Source organism: Semicossyphus pulcher, unplaced genomic scaffold (assembly GCF_022749685.1).
Source record: "Semicossyphus pulcher isolate SPU_LCO1_2020_fin unplaced genomic scaffold, fSemPul1.0.p SCAF_3, whole genome shotgun sequence".
NCBI lineage: Eukaryota > Metazoa > Chordata > Actinopteri > Labriformes > Labridae > Semicossyphus > Semicossyphus pulcher.
This window is the reverse complement of record NW_027211704.1, coordinates 10,594,913-10,612,064: the sequence shown is the minus strand read 5'-3', so window position 1 is coordinate 10,612,064 and position 17,152 is coordinate 10,594,913. Positions and strand designations below refer to the sequence as shown.

The window sequence follows — 17,152 nt, the reverse complement described above, 5'->3', positions numbered from 1 at the left end:
CTTTCCGATCTGGACTTCTCATAAGAGACGAAAATGAAAGGAATTATGGATTTTTGTTGTAAAGTAATCTGGATTTTGTACAAATAGAACTAAGTTGCACCTTCATTCCCTCTTATTGCCCAGAATAGTTTCAGGAGTTAACCGAACAAAAAGTGACAAAAAAGTTTTAGAGCTACAAGAAAAACGTTGCAAATTAAAATCTAGAGGAAGTACAAGCGCGCTTCTGCAAAATGTAGTAAAATTATACATATCAGTTATAACTGTTCTTACAGAAGCATCAAGCCTTGAAACTGTTGATGCTTTTTTTATGTAGTTTCTGAACTCGTGGTATTTAGGTTGTGGTGCATGTTTGTGTAACTTTTGTCTCTTTAATGGTTTTCATACAAGCAATTTACAGGTTTCTACCACACCTACACTCATGTTCTAATATTTTAAGATTGTGCTTTTATTTCCACCGTTTATGTGAGAATAAACTGAACCAACAGCATCAGTTTTGATGTGTTTGATGAGTGTTAGTTAATGCTTTATGTTTGAGGCTTTAATGGGTAAGATTTTATGCTTTTCTTTGCAGTGTATATATTGTTTTTTTAGCATTTAGTTGTGCTTTTAACAGTTCCAAATTAACAGGAGACAGTGACAGGAGGGTCAAGCAGAAAGAAGTCCAGAGTCTTCAGGTAAAGTTGTCCGCATCCAAACTTTTCCCAATCAGCCTGACAGAGCCCTAAAAAGAAGAGTTCAGTCCATCCGGATCAGACAAACACTCTGCAGCCCACAAACAGCTTATTAGAAGTCCAGCAAACAGGCTGAACATCCGGGAAACACAGTCTGATCTGCACAAGACGTGGAATGTCTCATGTCTGTTCTTCCGCCCTTCAGACCCGGTAATGATGGAGGAGTAAAAAGCGACATGATTGGTGGATGCAGCCAGTGGAGGAGAAATGTAAACCCCTTGGTTTTGTTGCATCGGGGGGGCTGAAGGCTGAACGCTCCCCTCTTGTTGTTTTCTCCTTCAATGACAGCAGGAGCAGCCGGGCGGTGCGGAGGAAGCTCCCCCCGGTACGAAGAGGATCTCCCTGCGAGTCTGCGGTAAGAACAACAACCCCCCCACCTTTAGACAGCAGGCAGGGCGCGCGAGCCTCACATCAGCGCGATCAGCAGGCAGGAAGAGGGAAAAACCCGCACACAATACACAATGGTGTTGCCTGGGGCTGCCGCGGTCCCTCTCAGACAAACCCGGGACAGGCTCGCTCGGGTTGCTTGCTTGCTTGACAGCTGCAGGGCCAATGGAAACATGCACGAGGCCAGCTGCGCCAGGCTGCAGCCAATGGCAGAATGTGTGTGAGTGAGCTGCTGATGGTAATGTTAGGCTGGCTGCAGCAGACACACCGCGGCTGCTGCTGCTGAGAAACTTCATGAGAATAAAGCGCAGAGTGTGTTTGAGCTGCTGCAGGAGCCATTTTAGGTAAGAACGGTTTAACTTCTGGATGCGGCTCGTCTTTGTGTGCAGGGAGGAGGTGTGTGTTTTGGTGATGTGTCGTTCGAGAACGAGTCGGCTCAAAAGACCGGCTCCTGTAAGTGAACGAGCAGAGCCGGTATGATGACTCTACTGGTGTTCAAACAACTGCAAGCCAGCAATCCCTGTGTTCCCCTGACAGAGGAAGAACACAGCTGCTCCTTTCAACTGATTCAAACCACTGTTTGCATAAAAAGATGGCTGACATGAGAGCTCCTCAGAACCTCTGTATCGCCCCCTGCTGACTGGCTGCAGTATAGTCATAAAGAACTGCCTCCTCCATATGAACAGATGGGACATGTGTCAAACTATAAATTCAAAATACATATCAAATACTTTTTTCTCCAACATGGTTTCTGTCATAATTTGTTCTTATCTTGCTGATTTATATCCAAGTGTTCATTTTTCTCACAAGTGACAAATCAGGCTCTGCAGTGTTTTCCCGTGTAGCAGAGTAGAGGAGGAACGGCGAGAGGAGAAGTAACTAACACTGACGCAGGGGACACACCGGAATAGGAAGTGCTGCGAAGCTCAAAAAGACCAGACGCCGCAACGATCGCTGCAGGGCTCCGCTTCTTGGCGCTTCGCGGTTATTCGCGGCGCTCCCGCCTCAGGTGTGTGCCCGGTGTAACACTACAATCTCTGAACTTTCCATAACCGTTAATATCTGCTTCAGACCAACACAAGAAGCTGTTTTGCAGCAGACTGAGGAGTATTTTGGGTTCAAATAAGAACAATGAGAGTAGATGGAGGCGTGCTGTCGATCTTTATGTACAATCATTGATTCAAGTCGATGACTGTGTTCACCACTGCATTACAGCCCCAAATGACACTACACATTACGACAGAGAACGTCTATTGCTGTCTTTAACAGTGATGATCTCACCTGTGTGGCACGGTTAAAATAGATTAAAATACTGTTGAGAGAGGAAATCAGCTGGGCTTACTTCAGTCACACTAAAAATACCTTAAAATACCTTTATTAGATTTTGGCATATGAAGTGTCATGTCAACAAAAGAAAAAAATACAACACACAATAAAACCGGCTAGTATTACACCTGTGGAAATGGGATTGCGGCTCCTTCCTTATGAGTGAAAGTCCCTCAAAATAACTTGATTTGCTTTATGATGGTTATATTTGAAAGATTATAGCCCAGCCTGTCCCTTTTTACCTGCTAACATACCTTTCAATAGGCAATAGGTAAAGTACAACCAGTAGGCAATAGGTAAAGTACAACCAGTGACCGACTCCCCCCTTCACTTAAAGAGCCGAATCGTCCACGAACGGCCCATCCCTCCCTCCTCTTCCTCCTCCTCACCTCCCCATCCCTCTCTCCTCTCTCCCCTCCCTCCCCTGCCTGCTAATTTTTTATGCATTTTTCTAAACTGTCATGGCGATTTTGTGTCCTTGGAAATAAAAAGCGCCAGTGTTTTTCGGGCTGACCGGGGGGATGTGTCGCCGGTGAGAGCGTGTGTCCGGTGTCCGGAGCAGGTGAGCTGTCCGCCGGGGAGGGTTTTTCCGCGGAGCGGTGTCCCCTGGAAGGAGTTTTAGCGGCTGTCCACACGTGTAAGGAGAGAGGGCTGTTATAATGTATTTACAACAGCGATGCAGTGACATTACACAGCTAGCGGAGCATGCTAGCTCGGTAGCATCGGGTGCTAACATGAAAAAGGACACAGTGTCTCTTTTCTCCGCCGGTGTGTGTGTTTGTGTTCTTCATCCTTTCCTTCCTCACCGGAAACTTCTTTATTTTCCTCCCAGCTAGCTCCCCCAACTTGTGGCAATCCTTGCAACATTCAAGCTAGCAGTGAGTTAGCCTCTGCGGCTGCTAGCGTTGAAAACCCCACAGACAGAGGTGTATGCTAGGTGGTTAGCCTGTTAGCCTGTGGAAACTGTTGTAGCTATAGCAGCCAGGTATGTGCGCGGACATGTAATGAGTCATGACCCGGCCAGGTGTAACACCGCTGGGCAGCAGACAAAGGATGAGCCTGGAGCTGAACAACAACAGCCACTGTGCTCTGAATACAGTAATAAATACATGAAATTTATTACAAGAAAAGACCTTAAAGTTAGGTAAGTGTCCACACATTTATTAGATTGATGTATATAGATGAATTAATATGCACTTAATTGATCCAGACACTGGGCAATTAATATGTCACAGCAGGGCACAATAAATACACAGTAAATGTACATAAACACTTCAAGAAAGAAATATATGTATTTATCAAAGAAATATAACTGAATAATAACTGAATAATAGATTATAAAATACTATCTAAGGAGAAAACTTTAGCATCTTCTATAAATATAAGAAAAATATAAATCAAAATATCAAGAGAACACACAATAAAAACATATGCTATGATATAATATAACATGATAGATAATATGCAGCAGGAAAGTTATGTGTAATGTACTTTTTCCTCATTGTATTAACAGATTAATATTAATAATAATAATAATAATAATAATAATCCTGATATTATTAACACCAGCCAGGAGGAAACATGTAGGGGGAACCTGTGCATATGCCAGCGGTGCAGTGAGGTCAACAGGAGTTTAGATGTGCAAGTATGTGCATGTGTAGCGTTATTGAGGGAGTTATAGAGCAGAGTTCTGTGTTTGACAGAGGTAACCTGTGTGATGCTCTATTGTCTGTCTTGCAGGTGATGGAGATGTTGGTCAGGTTATTTTGGTCAAGACTGTGCTGCCAGAGTTTCGGATAATGTTTGGCTGGAGTTTGTCCTCCACCAATTTCCACGAATCCCCTGTTTTTAGCATACAATTCTGCAGTTGTGGAAGGTTGAGTAATTCATGTTTCCTCGTGTTTTAAATCTGGAATTTTGTTTGGAATGAGCTGAAGGTCGCTGGTTCAAATCTCAAAGACTAAGCCGTTGCAAAGTTTTAATAGCAGGCGGCATGGTGGACCAGCGGGTGAACACCTCACAGGATGGAGCACCTGCTTTGCTTTGCTCTGCTTTGCTTTGTTTGCGTTGTGTTTGCAGGCTCGCCTCTGCTTTTTAAAGACTCCAATCTGAACGTGTCTGTCTGCCTACCTGTTCGCATGGTATGGTGCTTTTTTACACCACAGCTGCACTTTGACGAGTTGGTTATGTGTGAAAATAACGATATTTTCCCTGTTGAAGCTGGAGTAGAAACCCCTCCAGTATTTTATTCCTGCTGATGTATTTATGATAAAAACATGACGGCAGATGTTTCGGCTGTTTGTAGAGGAAACATTGAGATCATGGAGACAACAGAGCAGCTAGCGTTGGTATTGATCCTGTGACCTTTCTGCAGGAGCACACCTTCACTCTGATGATGATTTATCTGGTAATAATAAATGTTTAAGTCGCTCTTAATACCCCGTTTTTAACAGGTAAAGTTCAAAACAAACGTTCTGTATGTTTCTGAAATATTTCTGTTATAATTATTGAGTTAGTGTAGAAGTCTCCTGTTATTAACAACATAAACTTCATGTTTTAACTCAGGGCGACAGGGTGACACTGGAGATGTTCCAGGTGATGCGTTCAGGGACCCACCTGTTGTCAGAGAAAGGATGTTTACGCTAATTCTGCTAAAACAAACGTGAAATGACTTTTACATTTGAGTTGAAGTAAGGTGTCTCATCTCCTTCAGTGACTGCAAACACTTAAACTCAGTGCTGTGTTTCATTATAAAGTGTACACTCACTGATCACTTTACACTGACAGTTTAATGCAAATATGATCATGGTCATTTAGGCTATGTTGAAGGAGACAGGCACAGATTTACACAAGTTTATGACACATTTTTTACACGATGCAAATTAACGATAACTTTAAGAGAACAATATGTTTATTTTTCAACTGTCCAAAAATTAAATAAGTTCTTTCTAACAGTAGAATATTTATATATTAACAATAATATTACAGTAGCTGCCTCATTTAATCCTTGTAAACCTCGTAACTCATTTATTGTTTATTCTAAAGATTTTTTTTTTTACGATTACTTGTTTTAATCTCCAATTTCCACGTCACTGTGTGATGATATTAATAATGATACAATTTATAAATATTAACAATAATTCAAAAGGATTGCTCTGACACATACATTTAATCACTGTATGTCAAAGCATCCCTTTCCCTGAACTTTTCTTAAAATGAGCAGAGGGAGCTGATTAAACTACAGAACCTACTTCACAACATAAATCAACAGTTTTTGAGAAGGTACAGCGAAGGCCTACTTCTTATCCTCCCCTCTATGAAAAGATCGAGTTTGAGTTTTTCCCAACTGGACCTGAAAGCATCTCTCCTCTCCTCTCCTCTCGTGGTGAACTTGTGTTGTGAAGTGCGCATTGAATGAGTGGTCGAGCAAGTACGAGAGAGAGAGGAAGAGAGTGGCAGAGTGACGGTAAATACGAGCGGAGCAGAGAGAAAGCTAAGCTTATATTAAACATTGTACCACTTCATTCAAAATTGTGAGGCTCAAGACAGCGCTCCTCAGAATGTGGCGCCCCAGGAGAACGCCAGCAATGAGTGACGAGATCCGTTTCTGCACGTACATAACTTTACTGTGCTCCAGCTCTTCACTCAGCCCTCTTGTTTTTGCGACACAGCGACGCACGTTATACAAATCGACGTATTTCCGCAATCGATGGCGTCGATTATGTCGACGAGTTGCCCCAGCCCTACTCTCAGTACCTATGTGTCATTTAGTCCCCAAAATCTGTTAAACCAGAGCCCAGGTTTATAATTACCAGAATTCCCCATTAACCCCCATGGGTGTGATAAATGTGATTCTGCCTTTTCAGAGGGTTAAAAATATGAATACAGGTTCTTTGTTGGCACATTAAGGAAACTTTCTATGACCTTTTCAGTTTTCAGGACCTGTGCGTTTGCTGATTGATCTAATGGGAAAAACCCAAACTAATAACAAGAAGCATTTAATACATTTAAACACCTGTTTTCAGGTTGCCACAACAGATCTTTACAAATGTAACACAAGCAGGTATTTATGGTTCTGTAGTTTGTTTTAAATCGCTGAAATCACTGAAGTCTGTCCAAATAAAGATACTTAAGCTTAGATGATAGAAATAACCATTTATTCATACATTTGTGCTTTACAGACCCAAGAACAGGTGCATGTACCTTCTAAAGTATTTCCGCAGCACACAGTCCCTATAGGCTCCTTTCTTCAGCTGCAGGTGTTGCAGGAGACAGGTAACTGTTTTAAACTTAATACTAACAGCGGACGAGCAGCGGAGGAGCAGCCCCGCCTACTCCCCGAACAAAGTATCCAGAGCCTTATAGACAGAAAGTCGTGTCAGTGGAGGTCCAACATGCTCCATGATCCGCCATTGTGATGTTGCAAGTCTCTCTCTCTACGAATCACTCAGTCACTCAGTCAGTCACATACAGACCCGTGTGTAGGGCTGACCAGCCAAAAAGTGTGTTAAACAGTTAAATTCACACATCCAGACGGATGTTTGGTTGTGCCTTCTGCTAAAAGAAATGTGGGATGAAAGAGGAGATGAGTTCACTCATTCACTGCTGTTTGAAAGATGGTGTTTTCATTCTTCATCTTCGTTTGTCACAAATCTCTGTTTACAGATCTGCATGAAAATGTAGAATCTAGTGGTGGGAATCGCAGTGTAACTCACAATATGATACGTGGCCCACGATAACGATAATATCACGATACAGCGAATCTGCGATAATTGATATATTGCAAGATAATCAAATAATGATACATCATGATATCTGATTAAATGAGGAATACAAAATGTTAATAACTGTATCACACCTGTAGGCACAGGACAGGATTTTAGTATCTGTAGTGCTTTTGTCCTGTTTGCAGTCGTTGCAGTCGAGTTTTGACCAATCATGTATCAGCAGGCTTTGGTTGTGTGCAGGAAAAACAGTCTGTGTGGAGAGCAAAAGAGGAGGAACGCAATCCTCCGTAACACCATCCAGCTCCATCAGCTTCATCTGACGATTATTTATTTTATACTAACCTCTATAAACAGACGTCTACATGCTAACAGCTAACAGTCTCCTCTTAGACGTCAGCTCTCAACTCCATCTCCATCCTTCTCAAGTTGCTAGTCGGACTGTAAACAAAGCAGCACACGGATAATAAATGCTGGAAGTCTTTTATAGTGTGCCACTGGCTACACGTTCTGTTTGTCTCTAAGTCTGTTGGTGGAGACAAGTGATGTCAATAGCTTGAAGCAGATCTGATCAATCTTATTGTAATGTCCCGTTAAGTGTTAATGAGTCCAAAGTTATTTAGATGGGAAAGCTCTCCTCTGTTTTATCTCACATCCTTAGCATGTTGGGCCGAGAAGGCCGCAGTAAGATATCTTAAAGTATAGTCTGCTACAGATACAGCAGTTAACATCATGATGAAGTCCCAAAATGCCCTTGAAAGTTTTATTACAGAAGCTGCAGAACGCTGTAGGTTTGAAAACTAAAGAGTCGAAACATTTAAACTGATATTCTTTCAAAACAGAACCTTTAAATACTTTTAAGGAACGATATTTTCAGGTCTGACAGGTTTTAACAGGTGAGCTGCTTCCTCCTGCTCTGGATTTACGCCTTCACTCTCCTCCTTCATGTCTGCCCAAATCATTTTACACTGCCGTCCAAGAAATATCTTCTGCGGTTGGAACAGAATAGCAAAATCTATAACTTTGGTTTGTTTCAACCATTGCATGATATGACATGTCATAGCACTCATACAACTCTGAATGTGAGGCCCTAAATTCTCTCTTTTTAGTTTTAATTTATTAAAAATCTGTTTTGTGATTCATGCACATTTTGTTGTCAGGAAGAGTGTTTTATTGTGTGATGGATGGATACCATTTCACAACTCAAAACATACTTAAGATGTTATAAATATCAATGATTGAAGATAAAATGGCTCTTTTATTTATCAAGGAGTGCTTTATCTCTGTCCTCCTGTAGTCGTCTTTGAATTTATCTCGTCTTTAAATGAAGCTGTTTGTGTAGAGTAACTCCGCCGGGGTCAGACTGACTGACTGACTGAGTGAGTGAAGGTACTTTCACAGCCGTAGAGAGAGAGAGTCGCGACATCGCAATGGCGGATCATGGAGCATATTGGACCTCCACCGACGCGACTCTCTGTCTATGCGGCTCTGGATACTTTGTTCGGGGAGTAGGCGGGGCTGCTGCTCCGCTGTCCTCACCTATGTCATCAGCCTCATAAGGACAGTCCTTGTAACACATTGCCCACAAAAGCGCACATGACCTGATGCGGTCAGCCACATACCAGCTGCAAGTTTGTTATCGACTCACTCATCTGACTTTGCTAAAAGCTGATTGGCTCTTGAAACGAGCCTCATGTTTTCAAACAGCTGGTGAATGTAGGAGACGCCATCAGTCTTAGCTGATTCAGACACCATTTGTTCTTCCTGAGAGATTCTAATACCTGGACTTTAGTATTCACCGATCAGAGTATAGCCCTCTGATACAGATAATAATACATATTATTGGTTGAAAAACATTGATTGCTGACATTTTGTTAGCTTTAACTTGATATTAAAATCCACACTTGATCCAGACTTTTGCTTTTGTCACAAAGAAATTTACCTGAAACCTTGTGATTTTTGGGGGTGGGGGTTTACAAGTTATGATATCTGCCAATACTGATATGTCATTTTAGGCTGTATCTGAGGCGGATACCAAAACTGGATTTGGTAATGGAGCCACTCTAATTTTCAGCACTGCATCTTTACTGCAACATTTCAACTATTTTGTTTTGTCGTGAATCTTTGGTCTGATATATTTATTTTAAGTGTCTCTGGAGCTTCATTAAACAAACAGCTAAAGACAGAAGCAGCGATACGTAGGGATGTGCATTTGGTATTTTTCTTTTGACCGGTTAACCGACACTCAACGGTTAAGAAGCACAGCTGGAGACCGACAACAAGCTCTCCATCATGCGCGCTTGTTCCGATGCGCGCTCTCCCTAATACTGGCAGAAGCACACACATACAAGCAACTAAGAGGTACATTTATTTTTATCCTCCGACATAACTACCTGTGTGACCGACAATCGTGCCCACAGATATTAATACACTGTCCAGTGTCCATTACGCACTGGAGAATACAGCCATGTGATCCAGCAGCAACAATACGTAAATAAACAATTACAGCCGACCTTTTTTTGATGGTCAGCACACAGAACTTTATTAAACATAAGATCCTGTCCGATCCTGACGACGGCGTGTCTATCTTTGTAGTACTATAGAATACCATCTTTTACTGGACACATTACCTGTGCGTAGGTGTTCTCTGTTAGTGAGTCCTCTTCTGAACATGCAGTACCTCAGGCAGTGGGTTTCAGAGCGCTGATGTGGTTCAATGAGAGGAAAAAGCTGCAGGATTCACCTCAAAAATAGCACCAAATCGTCTAAATCAGTCGATGTCACAGCAGCAGCAGAGTAGTGGGTCAGCTGGAGGCTCGTCGTGCGCAAAAGTGTGTCATCAGAGAGGCTGCAGAGGTCGGAGGGTGTGTGTGCGTGTGTGTGGTGATTATTAGTGATTAATCTCATTAATATGAGACAGCTGAGTGTCCACAACTCCGTACGCTCCTTTGTTTGTTCCCTCGTGGGAGCGTGAAGCAGGGACGGAGCGAGCACGGGCTGTGTTCCATTTTAACAACATGCTCGCCTCTTTGTGCATGCAAGCACGCACACACGCACACAGACACACATACACACACACACACACTTGATAAACAAAGCAGGGTTTGGTTGTGATTTAGCTCAGTCCGCTTTCTGTCGTCCCTCAGGTGAGTCTAAGTTGCAGCAAACGTTTGATTCGTCCTCGTCTGTGCAGGTCGAGTGTTTGAGGGAATAAGGTCTCTGAAAAGAGACAGGCGGGACGATGTCTGTCCGCTGTAGAAACTCCAGTGCGTCTTCATGTTCATAACCATAATCACTTCTTTGTTATTCAAATATTGATCCCCTAACGACTGTAATGTTGGCCAAAGATCTTTTCCTGTGTCTTTAATGTGTTTTTAACGCTGCATGCTAGAGATGTCCTTTTTTCCTGTGAAGCAGACAGCTGATCGGTGTGATCGTCTCTCTTTCACGAGCTGATCCGGCCTTAAACTTCAGAGTCTTCATTGAGACTCTTTACAGTAAATCCATGATAATAAATCCAACACTTGACGTCTCCTTCCGATTATTTATCATGTTTCTGCGCTGAAAACTGTTAGCCGTCCACTTAGTCACCTGATGCCTTGTGTTGTGTTGTCGATGGACCAATCAGAGGCTGTGTTACTGATGTGTGGTTCAGCGCTGATCTGAAATAGTCATTGTACAGTGAGACAGTAATCCTCCTGTCTCTTATCAATGCTTTTATACTGCTGCAGCAGAGCTATAAGCAAGTGTACATGTAAATGTGTAGATTCTCCTTTGCACGCATTGATAGCATTGTAATGTGCATGTGCACTGTTAAAAGAGCATTTCATGGCAGTTTAGTTTTATTCAGTTTTTCCATATTTTATTGGGAGTCCTGACTGGAAAGCGACAGGAAGTGATGTCAGAAGACAAACAGCTCGCTCAGCCAATAGATGGCTTTATTGGAGTGCATAGAAAACGTCCTGGAGGGACTGATTAGCTCACCTGTGGAGCTGCCTTTACACACTCTCATTCTTTATTATATTTGTAATGTAATTATGTGTTATATAGGTTTTTAATTATTGAAGCTTGAAGCTTTGTATTGATGACATGAAGCACCAATGTGTTATTCTGTCCAGGGACTACTGTTGAAAATGAGCTGAATTAAACTAGAATGTTGATGAATGTTTAAAGTCTCTAGTAAATAAATAGACAGTTAACATATTAAAGTCCCCATGCTATCAGACAGATAAAAGCACAACATTCCCGCATTTTCTGAAGCTGCAGCTGTGAATATTCACATAACTAAAAGATTAATTAATGAACCAATTTAGTTCTGATCTTTGAAGTAGACATGATGGTGCAGGGCTGCAACCAATATCTTCAATATATTAATAAAGGATATCTTCACATATCAGTTTGTATCATTGCATGTAAAACATGAAAAATCACCATTAAAATATCACGGCTACCTGAGCTCCACTGTGACATATTTTATCAGGAAAACACGCCTCACAATATCAATCAAATATATTCATGAAATTATTAATTACAAATATTTCTGCTTCAATAATTTTCTGAACTTTCTGATTGTGTAAAAAATGTAGCATGTCTTGGTTCATATTTCCAATGGAGCCTTCTTTGTGTGAAAGCTCTGCTGTGTGTGTGTGCGCCTGTAAAATTAGCGAGCAGACGTTTGATTCCCGCTCTCGCCTCAGTGTTCATGGCTGACAGGTGTGTGCGGATAAAACAAGCTGGCACAAAGCCTGAGAAAGCCTCCACGCTGTCTGTTTCACTTAGATTTCAGAGGCGGAGTCTAAAGGAGGGTCTTCTCCTCTCTGTCACACACAATGACTGTGAGGCTACAGGAGTGTTTTTACTGTCAGGGCATGACGGCTCTGTGTGTTACCTGTTGTTAACCCTCTCTGATTTAGTGGCATACAGTCAGATGTTTTTAATCTTTGAGAAGATAAAGATGGAGGTGAGAGAAGATGATAGACAGCTGAGCGAGGCTGCACAGGTGATTTTATTTTATACAACTGAAAAAGATCTAAAATGAAGATAGTGAAACAATGCATCAGCCTACAGAGATAGACCTTTTTGTTCAAGAGGAAGATGATTTGTTTTAACAACAAACAGATGTTACATTGCTCTCTTTAAAGATACCAGACTCCATTCACAAAAACAGTAATTTTACCTCCCAGAACTCAGGAGTTACTGGTCTTCTGCGACCCGCAGACTTATAGTGGATGCGCTTTGATCCATCAAGGATTATGTTGAAGCCATCACAGCCTGTTTCACTGCTGCAGGATCTACTAGAGACATTCAAACACTCTTTATACATGTTTGTCATTAAGAGCCTAAAATATGTAAAAGAAAAGAGGCCAAGTTTAAAAATACCAGAGCTTTCATGTTTGAACCAGAACGTGACTCACATGAAACATGAAATATCCCGTTGCTAAAATCAGTTGGAAGGCGTCTCATTCTTAAAATGTTTTGGGAATTGTCTTGAACTACAAAAAGAAAATGTTTGATGTTGCTTAGCAAATTGTTGCCTGGAAAAGGTTTATAACAGAACAAATGTTTAGCAAGTTATTTGTCAATGCAAACTTTAGGTGAAACAAACAGGTGTACCGTCTGGACCGCCTTATTCATCATCCTGATTATTCATTAAAAACTATCACTTGTTATGTCTAAATGTTATGTTGAATATAGTTGTTGTTCTAACAGTTTTCATAATATCATCATCACTTAGAAATCTTCTAATAGAGCACTTTTTCCCTTTGTCACACGATCCTGCCTCAAACCCTGTAATATGATGTATAGACTTCTGTGTCCCAGTCTTATTAACAATCACATGCTCTTCTGTTTCCAGAAGCAGTGAGAATCTTTTATCTGCTCTACTCAGAGTTCATAAAGCATATTTACACACTGTCAGTTCTTAGAAATGGAGCAGTTTATTCCCAAAACAGTACTTATTTTATGTCATTACACTGGAAGTATTAAATATATCAAATTACAATGAATAAAATGCTAAAAAGGAAGATGGAAGTGAGGTTATTCCAGGATAAATCTAGAGTAACAAGCTGATGTAACATTTAAATAAAAAATTAGCAGCAGCAGAAGAAAAATAACAAATTCACGATGATATTTGTTTTAGCTTTTGTGTTTTCAGGCAACAAATAATACAGAATAGATTTGCGTTCACATAAACACAAACATACTTCATCATTGACAGATTTAGTCTTTTAGTGTCTCTATGGCAACAGAAGATGGAGTGACGAGGGTGTGATGCTGTGTCGTCCTGTTTTCACACTGGTTCACTTTCACTCCATGTCCTCCACATGACGCATCCTCCCTCATGACAGACATGACGCATCACGCAGGCCCCGCCCCCCCCAGAGTACAGCTCAGTGCACACACTCCAGTGTGCGTGTCCTCAGGTTCTGGAGAGTCCGATAAACGGCTTTAAAGCATCTAACTTTCAGTGTCACTATGTGTGCATGCATGCTGTGTGGTTCTGCACTACATTTCCCAGAGCTCGATGTCAGTCTGTGTAGGAGGTTATTTGAAGAGCTTAAATTGTCTGTTGATCCTGCAGTTTTTTATCATCAGTGATATAAATAGTTATTTTTTATTCAGAGATCCTGAAAAAGATCATTTTCTCTTTACACAGAACCAACAACGCCGCCGTATTTCCTCTGAGTGTTTTTACAGAGCATGCTAGCGCTCAAGAAGCTAAAGAAGCGTGTTTATGTCTTATGTTGGGGTTTATCTCCTCCTCTGCTTGGAGGAAAAGGAGCTCCCCGACCTTGTTGTCTCCCCGATTTGGACATTTCCAGCTGCTGTATGTTAGCCGCTAACTTCTTCTTCTTTGAATTAGCAGCTTCTTCCTCTACTTCCTCTAAGTTAGCTGCGCGCTGGTTACATCAGCATTTATTCCGTGCAGTTGTTTGCTCTGATTTTATCCCCCCAGATACTTGTTGCATCGTACACTGGATAATAAAGGAAACTGGATGGATTTGTTGCTCGTAATGCCATGCAACAAGAGAGGGAGTTAGAAATGAGAGCAACAAAGAAAACAGATGTTTGATACGTGAGACGAGGCAACATGGCGTCAACAGTTAGAGGCAATTTCATAGAAATTCAGATGTAAGCAACTGTTTTTTTTATTTTTATTTAAAGCTTAAGTGTCAAGATTTCAAAGATGGCCGCCATGACTCTGGTTCTGACCTCGTGTGCAGGTCATAGATGTGTTACTTGGTTAAGGGGCTGTTGCTTGGTCGAACCACCATTTTAACGCCCAATATGGCCAAAAAGAAAGTCCCCATAGACCTGCATATTAAAAGAGATGTTGCCCCAAAATTAAAAATGAATATAAGAGCAGTATCTGTGACATCATCACAGTGCAAAGTGTTGGGACTGAATGGGTGAAACTCTGCTGCACACATTCAGAGCGCTGCAAACCTTTGAGAGCAGGAAGCTAGAAATGTTTTCATGTACGTGCCAGGTGAAGCTATCTTTAGGTCCAGTATTCAGGTCATAGTTATGCTGTACGTCCATGTAGGAGATGTCGCAATTACCTGTAGTGGTATTGTCAGCGAGACAGGTGGGTGGAGGGCCTGTCTGTCTGCTGCTGACTGCTGATGCCATTTTACAACAACAGAGGGAAGCTTCTGCTGTACAGAGTGTTCAGAGTGTGAGGAGCTGTTTCCATGAAGCACAGTGATACTGATATCTTCACCTGACAGCTCACCTGTTGTGAAACTAATCCAGCTCTCGGAATGAACTTCTTACCTAGATTGAAATGTAATTTAGTCAAACTAAGCAACTCCTTGAGTCACTGAAATGTTGATCCTGCAGTAACAGCAGAAAACCTGCATACTGCTGTCTGACAGCCGTCTGTTCTCTCTTGAGCGAGATATCTGTGGGTTATTTTTTTTTGGGACTCAGGTTGCAGAAAAGATTATTTAAATGTGTGTATTTCTGCAGAGGAAGTTAAAACAAGCTGCAAAATGAACATCAGGCTGAGTTCATCATACAACTTAGCATGCAATACATCCAAAACAAGGTGCTGCTGTCGTTCTTCAGGTGTAGGTAAAAAAAGGTAGGCTTGTAACCAGAGATGGACTTTAATATTTGTCAGCACTGGCCCTACAGGACTCAAATGTAACCTAAGAATGAAATTATTATTTTTAGTATTATTTAAAAAGTCAAGTTCTTTGTAATACATGTAATACTTTTATATTCCCTCAGTCTGTTAGATCAGAGAATCCCCTCCTTCGGAAGGTCAAAGCGTAAAGGTCGCAGTCAGCTGGAGGTGTAGTTCAGGTGTTGTACAAGATTGTCTTCTACACCTGATCAAACTTTGTCTCTGCTGGAGAAGAACAAGAGCCACTGCAACTGCCTTATCTTCTTTTACGTAAAGAGGAAGATGATTTTTACATCGCTCTCTTCAGAGCCACCAGACTCCATTGACAAAAACAGTAATTTCACCTCGCTTAACACAGGAGTTGATGCTCTACTGCTGCCTCAGTCACTCAGTGTTTTTTTTGTGTTATTGTGTGTTACACAAATACGGTCTTGAATCAGGACTAACCAGTTAAAAGACAAAAGTCACACAATAACATGAAGAAGCTAACTGATTGAGGCAGAAACTCCTGTTTTAAGCAAGGTAAAATCAGTGTTTTTATCAATGGAGTCTGGTGTGTTTGAAGAGAGTGATGTAATGTCTGTTTGTGGTTAAAAAAAAATCATCTTCATCTGTAACAAAGAGGATCTCTGATCCTTTCTGTAATGTTGTCAGACACTTAGAATAACAGTCTGAGCCTGTCAATGGAAAAACTTTTAGTGAACAGAGTTTGATTTTCCTCTAAACTTTCTGTAAATGTTAGTAAATCAGACCCTTTAATTACCCACGTTTCATTGCAATACTTAAGTGACATTGGAGTTTTACAGATAAATGTATGTATTGCAGATGCAGGAAGGCCTTCAGTATGACAGTCAGCAGTGAAGCCTTTCGGTGTGCGGTGAACTCTGAACACGTCTTTAGTGGTATTTTCCTCCAAGGCAGAAAGTTCACTCATCAGAGGTTTGAATGGTCGTGGGGCCTCGTGGAACCGGTTACTGTCCCACCATCTGAGCTGTTTAAAAAGCAGCAGTTCTGCAGAGAGAGACAGGAAGTTGTGTCGTTAAGTGCAGGAAAAAAGTGTACAAGTGTTGAAGTAAATAAAGCCAGGAGAGGTGAGAATCTGATTTCTAAAAACCCCCGAGGAAGGAAGCAGGAAACATTAACTCTCTTTTATTTACTCGTGTTTGTTGAGGTTTGTTCGGTGCTTTTCTGTCTCCACATGAGGGAAGTGTTGGTCTCCACAGATCTGACATTAATTCTAACCAAACTCAATTGTATTTTTTTACTCATTTTAGAGCCTGCCCTGTCTCTGCGGAGGGCAGGAGGTGCAGGACAGGGAGGCAGGTGTGTGAGTGAAGCTGTAAAAATGACTGATATCTCGTCTGGCAGGTTCATAGTTATAGACTGACACATGAAACTAAAAGGTGGGAAGGAAAACTGGATTGTTGCCTGCGTCCACTGCAGCACATGAGATGACTTTGTTTCTGTTGATTTCCTCCAGCGTAAAACCAGCGGCAGCTTTTAACCATAATTACAGTGGCAGACAGGAAACACATTTGGCTGTAAAATGAAATAATATAAATGTTCATTCACACATTATTCTCTGATAGTAATATCCTGCAGGAAATACACACTTAGGCCTTTCGCGATGTCTATTTCTGTTGGAGGATGTATTGTCCCAGAAGTTATTGTAACTTTCAGACCACTTTATGACAAAGTCAGCGTACAGTCTCATCACTACGGTGGGCGAGGGCAGTCGTGCTGCAACGGACCAAATGGTTTCCATTTGAAGAAACGTGATGCAAATTCTGAAGCTTAGATCTGTAGCTAAGGGAAGCTACACTTTCTTCTTGCTCTTAGCTGTTATACCGAGC

The 17,152-nt window shown here is 41.5% G+C and overlaps 1 protein-coding gene across 5 annotated transcripts in view; it reads left to right on the top strand.

Moving 5' to 3' along the window:
• The first annotated feature begins 978 nt into the window (after positions 1 to 978).
• Positions 979 to 17,152, top strand: part of chd6 (chromodomain helicase DNA binding protein 6) — an 82,546-nt gene continuing 66,372 nt past the window's right edge. For 3 of the 5 annotated variants that reach the window (XM_069679034.1, XM_069679035.1, XM_069679031.1), the window contains exon 1: positions 2,914 to 3,006. The gene's annotated coding sequence lies outside the window, so the exon portion shown is untranslated. The other 2 variants (XM_069679032.1, XM_069679033.1) reach the window with 2 other exon arrangements.